This window comes from Scyliorhinus canicula, chromosome 13 (genome assembly GCF_902713615.1).
Source record: "Scyliorhinus canicula chromosome 13, sScyCan1.1, whole genome shotgun sequence".
In the NCBI taxonomy this organism is placed as follows: Eukaryota; Metazoa; Chordata; class Chondrichthyes; order Carcharhiniformes; family Scyliorhinidae; genus Scyliorhinus; species Scyliorhinus canicula.
In genome coordinates this window covers 6,293,642-6,311,308 of record NC_052158.1, presented here as the reverse complement: position 1 = coordinate 6,311,308, position 17,667 = coordinate 6,293,642, and positions in this window count along the sequence as shown.

Below are 17,667 nucleotides of genomic sequence, written 5' to 3'. Positions count from 1 at the left end.
ATATGTAAATGTCTCCATTTTCTCATCAAGACATCACTTTTACAGTAATAACCCTCTGGTATACTCTCAGATTCCTCTTCCGTATATGCTTTCTGATACATCTGTCTTATTTCTACATCTTTCTGTTGTAACTCCGCCAATTTTCCTAAACTAAAAATATCCGCCTCATCCTCCACCTGTTCTTGTTCTTTTTCAACCATCTGATCAAAAATCGTTTCTGACAATTGCACTTCAACTTCATCTTCACTCTTTGATTTCTCCTCTTGTCTTAACATGTGACTTTGCGACCTTGTTACTACACGATCTCAAAAAAAACCAGGATATTCGCCCTTCAACACTTCAGTTGCCTGCTTTTCCACTGGCTTATCGACCACAGTAGGCATCACTCCCACCTGCGATCCAGCTATATCATTACCCAAGATAAACTGTATTCCGAGGCAAGATTGTGTCTCTATTACTCCTACCTACCACTTCACCACTCTTCACTGGACTTTCCAATGTTACCTGATATAATAGAACACTACTCCTCTCACCCTGAATTCCACATATTGCCACCTTTTCTGGCAACATTCTTCCCAAACGACATAACTCCTCAACTCTTACCATTAAAGATTGACTAGCCCCTGTATCTCTTAAAATTGTGACTTCTTTATCTGCTCCTCCTGATACACATGAGTAAACTTTACCCTCACAAGTAAATTCTTCAAAGACATCTGGCACCTTCTTATCAATCACCTCTTGATCAGGCTGTACAATCTTTTGCACCTCCTTCACTTCACTTGGGCTTTCCTTTACCACTTTAGCAAACCCCACTATCTTGTTCTGTTTACCACATCAGCCTTCCCAGTGCTTTTCTTCAACCACCAACACTGTGACTTTATATGGCCTGGTTTATTACAGTGAAAACATTTGAAACTTTTCATGTCTCTTCCACCCTCCTGGATTTCTTTTTTAATCTGAGGTATACTCTCTTTATTGTCTCCCATCAGATCACCTTTACCTTTACCACTTGAGTATTTCTCATGTCCCCAGTTTCTATCCCTCACAGGCTGAAACTGATGTCGGAAACCAAGCTTTGAGTTATGGACTAATTCATAATTATCCGCCATTCTGCTGCTAACCTCACAGTTTTAACCCTCTGTTCTTCCACATGGGGCAGCACGGTAGCATTGTGGTTAGCACAATTGCTTCACAGCTCTAGGGTCCCAGGTTCGATTCCCGGCTTGGGTCACTGTCTGTGCGGAGTGTGCACGTTCTCCCCATGTGTGCTCCGGGTGCTCCGGTTTCCTCCCACAGTCCAAAGATGTGCAGGTTAGTTGGATTGGCCGTGCTAAAAATTGCCCTTAGTGTCCAAAATTGCCCTTAGCATTGGGTGGGATTGCTGGATTATGGGGATGGGGTGGATGTGTTGGCTTGGGTAGAGAGCTCTTTCACAGAGCCGGTGCACACTCGATGGGCCGAATTGCCTCCTTCTGCGCTGTAAATTCTATGATTCTATGATGAGTTCTCGCTACATCAGGAATTGAATTTTTAAACTCCTCCAAAAGTATAATTTCTCTGAGAGCTTCATACTTTTGGTCTATTTTCAAAGCCCTTATCCACCTATCAAAATTACTCTGATCCTTTCAAACTCCACGTATGTTTGACCAAATTCTTTCCTTAAATTTATAAACCTTTGTCTGTAGGCTTCAGGCACTAGTTCATATGCACCTAAGGTGGATTTTTTCACCTCCGCATACGTCCCAGATACCTCCTCCGTTAGTGATGCAAACACTTCACTAGCCCTACGTACCAGCTTTGTTTGAATCAGTAATACCCACATGTCCTGTGGCCATTTCATTTGTTTAGCCACCTTCTCAAATGAAATGAAAAAGGCTTCTACCTCCTTCACGTCAAACCTTGGCAATGCTTGGACATATTTAAATAGATCCCCACCAAGCCTTTGATTTTGACGCTCTTTCTCACTATCCTCATCACTATCATCCAACTGTACGCTTCCCCTTACGTCTGCCAATTTTAACTGACTGTCATGTTTCATGGCCATTTTCAGAAGTTCAAACTCTCTGTCTCTTTCTTTTTCCTCTCTCTCTCTTTCTTTTCCTCGCTATCTCTTTCGTATTCAAGCTGCTTTAAATCTTTCTCGTGTCCCATTTGTTTCATTTGTAATTGAACTTTTGCCATTTCCAATGAGTCAAACTGTATCTCAGGCAACTTTGAATGCTTAGCCACCGCCATAATTACCTCACCTTTTCACATTTTGTCAGGTAATGTTAACTGCAATGTTTTTGCCAAATCTAACAGTCTGCTTTTAGTCTCTGTCCATAAGGTACTGTGTGTGACCATCTCCACCCCTAAAAACTTCAGAGCCTCTGAACGAGCCATTGTCCACAACACACTCCCCACTTAAATTGGAATACCAAACCTGAAAAGCAACCACAATATGCTCATCCCTCACTGTCTTTAAGTTCACTAAACCAATCCAATAGATAGACTTTTATCCCCCTCGAGCCCCCAATTTGTTATGGGCCAGGGTTTGGAGAACCTCAAAGTGTATCACGGAGTTCACCTGACCCACAACTTTTAATAGATTGTGGTATGGGGAGCACACGGCCCACTCTATAGGTGTGGCACAGCAGAAATGGAAAGTATTTTTTAAAGCGGAAACAATGTTTATTCTATGAACTCAAGTTAACCTTTTTTAAAACATACAGCGAACATCTTAGCAACCATCAATTCAAATGCAACCCCCAAAGAATACAACACTAAGTAATCCTTAATAACTTCCCAAACAACATCCAGAAGACAAAATATCCTTTTAACACAGAGATCAGGTTTAAATTCTCTAATGAGAGCAGTTATCCCCTTGAAATCACCCAAATGAAAACTCTTTAGCTTGTAGAGAGATCCATGCAGAGTTACTGGCTTTCACTGCAGCTCTTCTCTCTGAAAACGAAAGTAAAAAACACAGACACACCCAAGCTTTTCTCAAAGGGAAACTAAAAAGCAGAGCCAGAGCTCAGCTCCACCCACACTCTGACATCACTGCAGCCACTTGAGCAGACAAACATTTCTTGAAGTGACATTCTCATGACATTAGCATGGTTTCTTTACTGTCAGCTTGTGGATTACATTCTTTGTTTTGCAGCCTGTACTCACTCACAACATTCCTGGAGAGTCAGGAAGTGACCCTGTTTCATCAAACTTTGCTTTCAGTGCGGGGCCTGTCTTTGGGCATCTGGAGTTTCAAGAATCCAATACCCACAGACCTATTGGAGAGAGAGGCAGCCGGTTATTTCTGAGGAGAATTAACGATAAGTTTCTGGAGAGATGTAGCAGATTTCAGTCTTTGTCTGCACAGCCTGTCGTGGTTCTCTTGTGAATAGATCCATTTAGACTCTCTGCCAGTTCAGAAAAACAGCCTTTTGGTAGAAAGTTCGCAACAGCTTTCTGGAGAAGATTTAGTTTGACCTTTTATGCCCGTGTTGCCGAAAATGAAACTGAAACCTCTTAAATGAAAGCAAATTACTGCGGATGATGGAATCTGAAACAAAAGAGAAAATGCTGGAAAATCTCAGCAGGTCTGGCAGCATCTGGAGGGAGAGAAAAGAGCTAACGTCCGATGATTCTTTGTCAAAGATAACAGACAGAGAAAGTGGGAAATATTTATACTGTGGAGTGAGAATGAAAGATGAGTCTTAGCCACAGAAGCTCAGTCAAACCAGGTGCTAATAGCCACAGATACCAATGGGAAAGAGTGCTAATGTCAGTCTCCGGAGAGAACAAAAGATGTGAAAGGCCAAACAGCAGTGAAACTAACATCAGAGGATGAACTGTAGGTGTGGGGGGAGGGGAAGGGGGAAGCAAAGAGGAGAAGGGTGCAGGAAAGGTGGATAAGATTGGGGGAGGAAAAATTAAATGTATATTAAGAAAGAAAGAAATGGTAAAAGACAGTTAAAATGAAATGAAAACAAATGGGTCGAGGTGGGGCTGATCATCTGAAGTTGTTGAATTCGATGTTCAGGCCGGAAGGCTGTAGCGTGCCTAACCGGAAGATGAGATGTTGTTCCTCCAGTTTGCGTTGCGCTTCACTGGAACATTACAGCAGGCCAAGAACAGACATGTGGGCATGGGAGCAGGGTCTTTTGTTAAAATGGTAAGCAACGGGAGGGTCAGTGTCCCCTGAAACCTCTTTAGGTCTCTAAACCATTCCAGTGGGGTTACCTGGCAGAGCACAGCCTTTTGAAGCAGTTCGTTGGCCACCAGCCAAACCAATCAAACCATATCTCAGCCAATTTCTGCCATTGCTGCCGGCCAGTCTACAACTCCAGTTTAAACCAGCAAACACTGGCACAGTGATCTCTCCTGCTGCCGGATTCCTATGCTTGAATTCACGAGACAGCCTGCCTTAAAGACACATGTCCATTAATCATCCATGGATCAAATCTGAAATGGCGAAAAAATAGAATGGGAAATAAGGAAATAAACGGGGAATAAATAAGAAGGGCCCTTACATCGTAAAAGAACGATCTGGTTACTATAAGGGAAGGAAGGAAATCTGTCATCCTTACCTGGTCTGGTTCAGCAACTCCATACCCATAGCAATGTGCTTTACTCACAAACGCCCTCTGAAATGGAGGGCAGCTGGGGGATGGCCCAGTCAGCGAGACCTGTAAATGGGATTTAAAAGCAAGCTACAGAAACGTAACTCCCTCTCTGGGGCACGGAATGTTTTGCTACTTTTAAAATAAAAGCTTTTTAGGGATGACGGGTTTTATGGCTGGGGTAACAGACAGACAAATCACGGAGGGGGTCACCTGGCTTCCATAAGTCTGACACTCCCACTCAAGCGCGCTTTGATAAGCTGTTCTTGACTAATCTCACTGCAATGTTGTCCTGGCATTTTTATTTTCACAATTAGAAATATAAAGTTATGAAGTCCATGCGCCTTATCCACACTATTGGGTCAACACATCTTGGACTGATCTGTGTCCTTTTATATCTTTCAACCAGGTTCAGTTTGCCAGATATTTTGGTTTCCGAACCTCAGTTAGTTTTTATATCGTTAATAACTGGGAAGATCCATTTCATAGAATTTACAGTGCAAAAGGAGGCCATTCAGCCCATCGAGTCTGCACCGGCTCTTGGAAAGAGCACCCTACTCAAGGTCCACACCTCTACTCTATCCCCATAACCCAGTAGCCCCACCCAACACGAAGGGCAATTTTGGACACTATGGGCAATTTATCATGGCCAATCCACCTAACCTGCACATCTTTGGACTGTGGGAGGAAGCCGGAGCACCCGGAGGAAACCCACGCACACACGGGGAGGATATGCAGACTCCGCACAGACAGTGACCCAAGCCAGGAATCGAACCTGGGACCCTGGAGCTGTGAAGCAATTGTGCTGACCACTATGCCACCGTCCTGCCCATTTCCTTTCAATGTTTACTCATTCTGTATCTCTCTCTATTCCCTATTCAGTCGGTTTCTCTTTTAGTTAAAGTCTCAACAAACATTTGCAGATCAAATTGAAAAATGCAGATTCCTTCACACCAATGATCACTATTTCTTGGTGAGGAAAATTCAGACATGGACATTGTCAGGAGATGGTCAAAACCCTCCGAGCACAACCGCTATCCTGTTAATCTTGTTGACTCTGGATTGGACATGTCGAATCTCGAGTTAACCCCTCGCGTTGCGAAGCCCACTGTGGCTGCCTTTCCTGTAGATGCCCAAGTGGTGGATCCCAATATTGCAAGCTAGGTTGGGGCAACTTGGAATTTGCTGGAAATTGTTTCAATGGCAATTGTAGAGAGGAGAGAAAGGAATTGGAGATAACCCTGCGAAGGAAAATCCTGCAGGATGAACGGGAAAGGAGAGCGGGGATGGGGAGGGTGGTGGGGGGGGGGGGGGGGTTGGGAGGGTCAGTGAGACCAATTGGATCGCTCTTTGAAATAGCCAGCAGAAGACATGCCCAGTTTCTCAGTCCCACTCTTGAAAACCCATGTAGTTACTGTAATAAAGGTCGCCTCTGACTGAAATGCCCAAGAAAATCCAGGAAAGAAGGCTGGCTTCAGAAACTCGTTGACGGAGTTGGAGGCCTCCCTGAGTTCATCGTCTGATAAAATGGCCGAGTCAGTTTCCGGTGCTCCGTGCACTCCACTGAAGGCCGAGGTTCTTTCTGGTCCCTTGGCCGAGGAATTCGAAAAGTACCGGCGAATTGTGTCGGAACGCCTCAAAAAATCAATCGAAGAGGCCTTGGCCCCCATTCGAGCAGCTTTGGTGAAATCAGACCAGCAAAGCCTAGGGCACCATGAACAAAGATATGGAGGTGGCCTTGTCTGGCCAGAGCAATCGACGTGCCTCGCTGGAATCAGGACTGTCTTGGGCGTTCGAAGCAGATAAATCGATGAAGGCCAAAATGACCGAGAAAATAGGTCCAGAAGGCAAAATATTTGGATTGTGGGGTTGCCGGAGGGGATGGAGGACCCAGCGCCCACAGAGTACTTCTCAGGTATGTTTGGCACAATTCACATCCTAGGCAGAATTGGACCGAGCCCATTGTACACTCAGGCCGAGGTCTCGTCCTGAAGATGCTACATGGTGATACTGACATTCCACAGCTCCAAGGAAAAGAGGATGGTTGTGTCATGGGCAAAGGAACACTGTGACTTTAAGTGGGAAGGCCGCTCCATCAGGACATGGGTGCGTAGCTGGCGAAGAGGAGGGTAGTGTTCAATGGAGTCAAGGTCGCTCTGTATAAAAGTGGAGTCCGGTTCTATTTCATCTAGGGGCTGGTTTAGCACAGTGGGCTAAACAGCTAGCTCGTAATGCAGAACAATACTAGCAGCGCGGTTCAATTCCCTTACCAGCCTCTGAACAGGCGGCAGAATGTGGCGACTAGGGGCTTTTCACCGTAACATCATTGAAGCCTACTTGTGACAATAAGCGATTATTATTATTATCTACCCTGCTCGGCTCAGCGTAACTTTGGAGGGAAAAAATTATTTCCACGGCGCGCCGGAGAGATGGGTTCTTTCGTTAAAGGACACAAGTTGATGGGCAGCAGGGCGGCGCAGTGGCTAGCACTGTTGCCTCACGGTGCCGAGGTCCCAGGTTCGATCCCGGCTCTGGGTCACTGTCCATGTGGAGTTTCCCCATGTTTGCGTGGGTTTCGCCCCCACAACCCAAAGATGTGCAGGGTAGGTGGATTGGCCACGCTAAATTGCCCCTTAATTGGAAAAAAATGAATTGGGTACTCTAAATTTATTTTAAAAATTAAAACATTTTAAAAAGACACACGTTGGGTCTGGTGTAATTCCCCCCAAATCTAACTCTACTGGACAGCCAAACATGCTAAAGACAGAACAAAGGGGGAAACCCCCCAACACATTGCCCCACGGTCCCCAAACTATCCCCTCCCAACTACTACATGAGAAATCAAATTCCAAACTCAATTGAATCCCAGCCCTTCAGCCCTCATGAATGCCTCACCTCCTCCGCCACTTCAAATAAATGGTCCTTGGAGTTATACGCAAGCCTCAGATTTACAAGGTAGACCACCCCGAACCGCACATCGCTCTTGTAAAATGGGGCCTTCACCCTGTTAAAGGCCTTGTCAGCTCCACCATGACGTCCGGGTATGTACAGATCTCACTGCCTTCCCACCTCACGCCCCGATTCAGCTTGGCCCACCTCACGCCCCGATTCAGCTTGGCCCACCTCACGCCCCGATTCAGCTTGGCCCACCTCACGCCCCGATTCAGCTTGGCCCACCTCACGCCCCGATTCAGCTTGGCCCACCTCACGCCCCGATTCAGCTTGGCCCACCTCAAACCTTCTCCTTTAGTATGATAGCTGTGAAAACAGACTATCGCAACTTTTAGTGGATCATTCGCCTTTGGCTTCAGCCGAAGTGACCGATGGGCCCCATCCAACTCAAAGATGTAGTGGCATTGGAGGCAATTCAGAGAAGGTTCACTGGACTGATTCCACAGATGAGGGATGTGTCGTACGAAGAGAGATTAAACAGTTCTCCTCCCCAACAATTTGGCGAACATCTCCTAAAAGTGCTCCATCGGCCTTGGACCCTCCAATCCCTCAGGCAGTCCCACAATCTGAAGATTCTGCCTCCGTGACCTGTTCTCCAGGTCCTCCCAGCCCTTTATTACTTACCGCCATTTTCTGCCGCACCTCTCCCATCGAGATGAGCTGTTCGCTGTCCTGCGACAATGCCTCCTCTACCCCCTTCAACACCTCAGCTTGTTCCCGCACCACCTCCCGCGTCTTTCCGAGCGCCAGTATAGCTTCCACTGACTGTTTGAGCGTTCCCATCATCTCTTTCCCATACCGCTCAAAATGCTTGGCAAACTTCCGCTCAAACTCCACGGCCATCACCTCGGCCAGCGTGTCCACCATAATGGGCCCAGCCACACCTGGTGAGCTTGCTCCTGCCATCTTACCTCCATCAGCACTCCTCACCATGCTCCGGCCTGTTGGCGGACGAGCGCTTATTCCTTTCCGTGCTGTTTTCAACACCCTCTCATACCCATGACTTTATTGAAGACAATTCGTGTACAAATTTCCCCCAAAACTGGAAGAAAAGAGACAAAAAAAACGAGAACTCTGGCGGGAACCACCCACCATATGACCTGCACCCACGTGTCGCCACCGGACGTCCTCCCTATTTCACTTTTGAATGCGGACGTCAAGCTATTTGCCAAGGTGCTGGCGCATCAGCTGGAGCCCTGCCTCCCAAATGTAATCTCAAAGGGCCAGATGGGCTTGTTGAAGGGTCGGCATTTGTCAGCCAATATACGTCACCTGTTAACTGTTGTCCTTTTCCTCTCCTCAGTCCCCGAACCTGAGGTAAGAGCCCTCCTGGGGACCTTTTTGCCTTGTTAAGATAAGCTTTCATTATCTGGGGGTCAGGGTGGCCCACAACTGGGCCTCCCTATATAAATTAAATTGCACGTCTGGTTGGCAGTATTAAATCAGACTTGCAGAGGTGGGACAACCTCTCCCTATTCTCGGTGGGTAGGTTTCAGTCTAGTAACATGAACGTGCTCCCGACATTTCTATTTCTCTTTCAGTGTCTCCTCACTTTTTTTCTCAAACTCTTTTTTGTTAAGGTCGGATAAGACTCTCATGAGGATCTACTCAAAAGAGGCAGACAGCCTCTGTTTTGTTTTGTTTTACTATTGGGCAGCCAATATTCAGAAGATATTGTTGTGGTTTAGTGATCCCGGATCCACATGGGAATAAATGGAAGTGAGGTCCTGCATTACCTCTAGCCTTCGAGCAATAGTTACTGCACCGTAGCCTTTTTCCCTGGTTAGATTTACCTCGAATCCAGTGACGGTCAACTCCCTGAGAATTTGGAAGCAGTTTGGGCAGCATTTCAAGCACCTTTCCCTGTCTCCGCCAGCCCCCATTTGCTACAATCACCTTTTCTCACCAGCTGGTTTAGACTCGGCCTCTTGGGAATGGGAAGGGTCTGGTGTGGTTTGGAGACTTGTTCGTGGAGGGGACATTTTAAGGAGTTAGCTCAGAGATTCCAGCTGCCCAGTTCCAGTCTTTTCGGGGATTTCCAAATCCGCGATTTTCCATGGAAAGCTTTCTCCTCCATTCCTTTGGCGCCACCCTCTTCCCTGATGAAGAAGATTCTGTCCCGGTCTGGGGAGGGGGTCGGGCATATTTGGCCATATTGTTTCAATGGATTCTACCCCGTTGAATGGTGTGAGGGTGAAATGGATGAATTGGGTCCCACATGGTGAGGTGTAGTGTGAGCCCCTTCACACGGTCAACTCTGCATCTTCGTGTGCCGGCTCAGTCTGATTCAGTTTACGGTATTACATAATAATTACCCAATAATTTGTGTACTTTCCTGAGATCTTTACCCCTTGACGGCTCCAATGAGTTACTGGCACAGGACTTATAAGTAAAACATGAACAAACTGTTTAATTATAATAATCTTGTACTGTAGCGATTCTATGAAAGTCAGAATTGTTTTCAGAAGTTAATCGTGTATGACTCATTTGCTCGAGTTCTTCAAAGATGTAACAAGCCAAGTGTATAATGGGGATCCTGTAGATGTATATCTGGACTTCCAGAAAGCATTTAATAATAATAATGAAAATAATCTTTATTGTGAAAATTAGGCTTACATTAACACTGCAATGAAGTTACTGTGAAAATCCCCTAGTCACCACATTCTGGTGCCTGTTCGGGTCACAGAGGGAGAATTCAGAATGTCCAATTCACCTAACAGCACGTCTTTCAGGACTTGTGGGAGGAAACCGGAGCACCTGGAGAAAACCCACGCAGACAGGCGCCGGAATGTGGCGACTAGGGGCTTTTCGCAGTAACTTCATTTGAAGCCTACTTGTGACAATAAGTGATTTTCATTCATTTCAGACACGGGGAGAACGTGCAGACGCCGCACAGACGGTGACACAAGCCGGGAATCGAACCCGGCTCCCTGGCGCTGTGAAGCAACAGTGCTAACTACTGTGTTACCGTGCCGCCCATGGACACACTTGACCAGGGCAAGGATGAGCAGGTTCTTCCCTGACGTTGAGGATAAGTGTGAGCACTTATGATCTGATCCTGTCCCAAGTTGATAGGCTTCTGGGCGTCTTTCTTTAAAACCATGTGGGAGATACTCCGGGTAGATTTGGATCCATGTCCGCTGGTGGTCATATTCGGCCAGATTCGCCAGTGATACAGTCTGGGGTGAAGACAGATACCTCACCATTTCTGCTTTGATAGCCCAGAGGCCAAGTCTACTTAATTGGAGACCCCTGGCTCCGCCCAGTGCCTCTGCTTGGCTGGGCAACCTAGTGTTATTTCTGCATTTGGAGAAGGTCCAGTTCACCATCAGGGGGTCGGTGGGGAGGTTCGACCTAAAATGGCAACCATTTCTTTCCTTTTTAAAGGAGTTAGTCACTGTCAGCTGCTAAGGATTTCGGTTAGTTTTGTGATGAAGTTAATTAGGTGTGTGTGTGTTTTTTTTTGCCTTTTTTGATTTCTCCGTTCTGTTGCGCTTTTCTGTTTGATTGTTTTGGTCTGTTTTGATTATGAGGAAAAAAATTTAATGCACCTATTTTTTTTAAAACGGAATAAGGTTCGAAGGTCTCCTCCACCAAAGCAGAAAACCTGTATTCCACAACTCTGACACGTTTGGATAATGTCAGACGTTCCAAGGTCATCTGTAGAGTCGGTCAGAATGCAGAGCACCTCTTTAGAACATTGTATTGCAGCTGGTCGCTCCTCACAATCTAAAATTACAACTCTAACTCCGCACCCTCAGTTTCCTTTCTCCTGTGTTAGATATATCTCTGGCCAGTCCGGATCTAATGCTGGTTTATAAGTAGGTTTGTTTGCAAGAATTTTAAAGTCCTGGAGCTCCCTCCCTCACCGCACCACAGGGGTTGCAGCAGTTCCAGAATGCAGCTCACCACCACCTTCTTAAGGGGCAATTAGGGATGGGAAGTAAATGTTGCTCCAGCTAGCGGCGCCCACATCCCACCAATGAATTTAAAACAAAATACACACTTGTGCAATAGTCAGTTTCATTATATTCTATTTATTTTGCTCTGAGTCCCCACCCAGACTTAACTAATTAAGCACAGTGAGCACAGATCAGTTACCGGACTCACATAATAAAATCTGAACTATGGAACCATTGAACATATAATTTTCTCTCCAAACATTGACCTACTGCTGCGTTTACTGGCTATAAAGTCACCTTGAGTTTGTGACTGTCACTCCCAAGTGTGACTGCGTGGATTTGATTCTGACTCAGGGAGATGGGTTTAAGTCCCATGCAAATACAGGAGCATGAGATATAGGTGATTAAACATTCTATTATTGAAATGAACGATAGGCGGAACAATAGATTGGGGCAGACAGGAGGACAATGAACACAGAGAACACTGAATCCAAGAACTTCATTCTCTAACTATTAACTCCATAACTCTACAAAATCCTGCAAATCCACTGGAAGGTTAGGCATGCCAACGTGAGTGTCCTCTCCCCAGTATTGAGGCAATGGTCATGCTCGGCCAGCTGCGATGGGAGGGTCACATTGTCTACATGTCCGGCACCAGACTCCCAAACAAGTGCTCCACTCCGCGCTCCGCAATGACAAGTGATCACGAGGAGGGCAGAGGAAACGTTACAATCTGGAACCTCCCTAAATAAATGCGACATCCCCATCATGGGATTGCTTGCCTCAGAACGCACAAACTGGAGAAGAAGCATCCACAAAGGCACCAATCACCGTGGGCAACACAGGGTGAAGCACGCGGAGGCCAAGCGTAAACAGCAAGAGCGCAGAATCCAGACCGTCCCGCCCACCCACCTCATCAAACACCACCTGCCAAACCTGTGGCAGAGTCAGGATTGGGCGATCCAGCCACTATAGAACCCACCTCTGGGAGTCGGCAGTTTAGCCTCCCGAGCCCAACACCCTCAATATGATCATGGCTGATCCCATCCTGGCCTCAATGCCACTGTCCTGCCCATTCTCCATAACCCTTCAACCCATTGCCAATTGAAAATCTGTCTAACTCCTCCTTAAATTTACTCACTGTCCCAGCATCCACCGCACTCTGGGGTAGCGGATTCCACAGAGACACAACCCTTTGGGAGGAATTGCTTTTCCACAAACGTGTTTTAAATTTGATACCTCATTCGAAGATTATGACCTCTCATTCTAGAATGGCCCACAAGAGAAAGCATCAGATCCATATCTACTTTATCCACACCTTTTAGCATCTTGATAACCTCGATTAGATCTCCCCTCATTCTTCTAAACTCCAGAAAGTATCGGCCTAAACTGCTGAATCTTTCCTCATACGGCAAACCCCTCATCTCTGGAATCAACCGAGTGAACCTCCTCTGAACTGCCTCCAATGCCGCTACATCCCCCCTCAAATACGGGGATAAAAACTGTGCACAATACTCCAGGTCTTACCAACGTCTTGAATAGTTACAACAACACTTCCTTACCTTTATACTCAATTCCTTTAGCTATAAATGCCAGCATTCCATTTGCTTTCCTTATTATCTGCTGTACCTGGATGCTTGTTTCATGTGACTCATACACAATGACACCCAGATCCCTCTGTATCGGAGCAGCCCGAAGTCTCTCCCCATTTAGATAATAATTTCCCTTTCCATTTCTTCGACTAAAATGCCTGACCTCACACTTATCCACATTAAACTCCATCTGCCACATTTTGGCCCACTCTCCTAACCTATCTATATCCATTTGAAAGGTCTTTATTTCCTTATTGCAACTTGCTGTCCCACCTATTTTTGTGTCATCTGCAAACTTGCCTACAGAACCTTCTATCCCTGTAACCAAGTCGTTAATATCGATTGTAAATAGCTGGGACCCAAGGACCGAACCTTGTGGGATCCCAATAATTACACCTTGTCATCCAGAAAATGACCCATTTATCCCGACTCTCTGTCTCCTGTCCGCCAGCCAGTCTTCTATCCAAGATAATTCGCTTCCCTTAATCCCATGTGCCAAATCCATTCGATATTCTCCCTAACATTGTTCAACTCTTCCCTTTCCTTCACTCATCCCCATCCATGCCATTGTTACCGCCACACTTCACTATCCCAACACACTGCTGGTTGCCTCTCCCCTGCTCCACCCTCCATAAACATGAACTCATCGAAAACTGTTCATATCAATGTTCGTATCAAATCCCACTGACCTATCACCCCTGTGACCTACATTGGATCCCAGTCTGCTTAATGTCTCACTATTCAAGTTGTTTTCAAATGTCTCTTGGACTTGTTGTCCATCCTCATGAGCCTCAATATATCAGCGTTCCTCTAATTCTGACTTCTCGTGCATCCCAATATTAATTGCCCTGTCTTCATCTACAGCTGCCGCAATCTCTATAATTCCTGAATTTCTCGTTTTCTTCTCTTCTTCTTTGAGGCGCTCCATAAGACCCACCTTTCTGTCCACGCTGTTAGTCACCTCTCCTAACATTTTCCAACCTAGCTTGGATGTCAAGGTTAACTTAATGATGTTCCAGAGGTGATCGGGGCCACTTTAAAACACGAGAGTTGCTATATAAATGCAAGTTATTGTTGATGAGGGACAGACAGGGGTACATGAGTAGCAGGAAGGGGACCAATAGATCGTAGATCGGCAGAAGAGAATGTAAGCACTTGAATCTTGCTGTAAAAAGAGACAGGCTGTCAAAGTTTTCCAGCTTGCACTCATCAGGCCAAATGCAAGAATACCAAATTTCAAACAATGCCAACAATTCTTACTATTGGAACAAATGGGGTGCTGCTTCGTTGCCAATTCCAATTGGTTGAGACAGACCATGAGGAAAGCAACAGGGAACTATTGGCTCCCTAAGATTCTGAATAATTCAGAAAAGGCACAAGTCTTGAACATGTGCCGTTTGTTTGCAGAGAATGGGTTCCTGCGTATGAATGTATTTCCCTTTAGCAGGTGTAAATGAGCTGTGTTAGGAGCTCAACTGGTTATTTTTAATTGGTTGGCAGTGTCAGTGTTAGCGCACACAGGATTGTTCAGAAAGTCCTGCCCAATCACAGAATCACATGTACCAGTAGATATTTGGTTTTGTGTTTATCAAGTGCTGGGTTGGTTGAGTACAGTCTATATTCTGTCTAGTACAAACAACCGAAGGGACATGCTGTTTGACTCGATCGGCCAATCATTGGGATGTACACCGTGTATACCTGGTATCAGATCCAAGGAAGAAGCACACAAATTGGTGAAGAGAAACAACAGATGTGAGGATTGGGAGCCGTTTAGAGTTTAGCAAAGGAGCACCAAGGAATTGATTGAAAAGGGGAACATAGAGTACAAGAGTAAGGTTGCAGTGAACATAAAAACTGACTGTAAAAGTTTATTTCGGTACATGAGGAGAAAAGGATTGGTGAAGATAAATGTAGGTCCCTTACAGCCAGAAACAGAGAACTTATAATAGGGGGCAAAGAAACGCTGAGCAACTACATACATACTTTGCTTCAGTCAACACAAAGGAGGACACAAATAACGTGCCAGAAATATTGGGGAACACAGAGGAAAGAACTAAAGAGATCAGTATTAGTAGAGAAATGGTGTTGAGGAAATTGATGTGATTGAAGGTCAATAAATTCCCAGGGCCTGATAATCAACATCGCAAAGTACTTAAGGAAGTGTACCTGGATATATTAGATGTATTGCTGGTCATCTTCCAAGATTCTATAGAATCTGTAACACTTCCTTCAGATTGGAGGGTAGCTAATGTCACCCCACTATTTATAAAGGGGTGTAGAGAGAAAACAGGAAATTATAAACCAGTAATATGTCGTTGGTAGTAGGGATAATCTGGAATCCATTATAGCAGAGCATTTGGAAAACAGTGACGGGATCGGGCAAAGTCAGCATGGATTAGTGAAAGGGAAATCAAGCTTGAGAAAGCTACTGGAAATCTTCGAGAGTAGAAGAGGGGGAGTCAGTGGATGTGGTTTATTTGGGCTTTCAGAAGGTTTTCAACAGAATTCCACACCAGAGATTAAAAATAAAGCGCATGGGATTGGGGGTAGTGTATTGCGATGGGTAGAAAACTGGTTGGCAGACAGGAAACAAAGAGTAGGAATAAACAGGTCTTTTTCCAATTGTCAGGCAGTGGCCAGTGGGGTACAGCAGGAATCGGAGATGGGACCCCAGCTAGCCACTATATATATTAATGATTTAGATGAGGGAACTAAATTTAATATCCCCAAATTTGCAGATGACACAAAGCTGGGTGGGAGGGTGAGCTGTGAAGAGGATGCAGAGATCCTTCAGTGTGATTTGGACAAGTTGAGTGAGTGGGCAAATGAAATGGCAGATGCAGCAAAATGTGGATAAATGTGAGGTTATCCATTTTGGTAGCAAAAACGGGAAGCAGATTGTTATCTGAATGGCCATAAATTAGGAGAAGGGAATGTGCAACGAGACCTGGGTGTCCTCGTACACCAGTCACTGAAGGTAAACATGTAGGTACAGCAGGCGGTAAAGAAGGCTAATGGTATGTTGGCCTTCACTGCGAGAAGATTCGAGTACAGGAGCTGGGATGTCTTGCTGCAATTATACAGGGCCTTGGTGAGGCCGCACCTGGAATATTGTGTGCAGTTTTGGTCTCCTTTTCTGAGGAAGGATTTTCCTGTAGAGGGAATGCTGAGAAGGTTTACCAGACTGATTCCTGGGGTGGCAGTACTGACGTATGAGGAGAGATTGAATTGGTTAGGATTGTATTCGCTGGAGTTCAGAAGAATGAGGGGCGATCTCATAGAAATCTATAAAAGTCTAACAGAACTAGACAGGGTAGATGCAGGAAGGATGTTCCCAGTGGTGGGTGTGTCCAGAACCAGGGGTCGCAGTCTGAGGATACGGGGTAGACCATTTAGGACAGAGATGAGGAGAAATGTCTTCACCCAGAGAGTGGTGAGACTGTGAATTCGTACCACAGGAACAGTTGAGGACAAAATATGTTTTCAAGAAGCAGTTAGATATCGCACTTCGGACGAAGGGGAATCAAAGGATATGTGGGGGAAAGCGGGATCAGGCTATCGAGTTGGATGATCAGCCATGATCAGAATGAATGGCGGAGCGGGCTCGAAGGGCTGAATGGCCTCCTCCTGCTCCTATTTCCTATGTTTGCATCACACCGGCATTGCAATTGGTGCAGGTCTTTGCTCAATAATGTGCTGGTCAATGTAAGGATTATGCAGGTTATTTACAGGCAGGTTCCCAGCTTGCGCGGAAATCACAAAGTGCAGGATGTGAAATAATGTTGAAGATCTGTGTTGTTGTTTAATTACTGGAGAGACAGCGGTGGGGGTGGGGGGGGGGGGGGGGTGGTTACTGTTTGTACTTTGCCCTCCGGCGGAAACACAGATTTAATGCAGTGACCTCAAACCCTGCAGGAATGTGGACCTGCGGTTCTTAGGAACATTCGCACAAATGTTAAACAACATCAGGGAAGGCAACAGCTGCAAATCCTTAAGATGTCGTAAAAACAAACGCCAAAACTCGTCCAGGTTCAGGCATTGGGCTGAAGATACAATTAAAAAATGGAATAAATATATTCTTGGACTGACCACAATGCAGAACAGCAATGGAGAGAAAGAGTGAGTGAGAGTTGTGAGAGAGAACATAGAACAGTACAGCACAGAACAGGCCCTTCGGCCCTCGATGTTGTGCCGAGCAATGATCACCCTACTCAAACCCACCCTATACCCATAACCCAACAACCCCCCCCCCTTAACCTTACTACTAAGGACACTACGGGCAATTTAGCATGGCCAATCCACCTAACCCGCACATCTTTGGACTGTGGGAGGAAACCGGAGCACCCGGAGGAAACCCACGCACACAGGGGGAGGACGTGCAGACTCCACACAGACAGTGACCCAGCCGGGAATCGAACCTGGGACCCTGGAGCTGTGAAGCATTTATGCTAACAACTATGCTACCGTGCTGCCCACTAAGAGAGAAAGAGAGAGCCTATATATCAAGAGGAGAAAGAGTGTAATGAGAGAGGAGGGGAGGGTGGTAAAGAGGTAGAGAGAGGAGTGGAAAAAATTAGAGCAAGTAGCAAGGACAAAGGCAGAGAGAGAGTGACAGTGGTA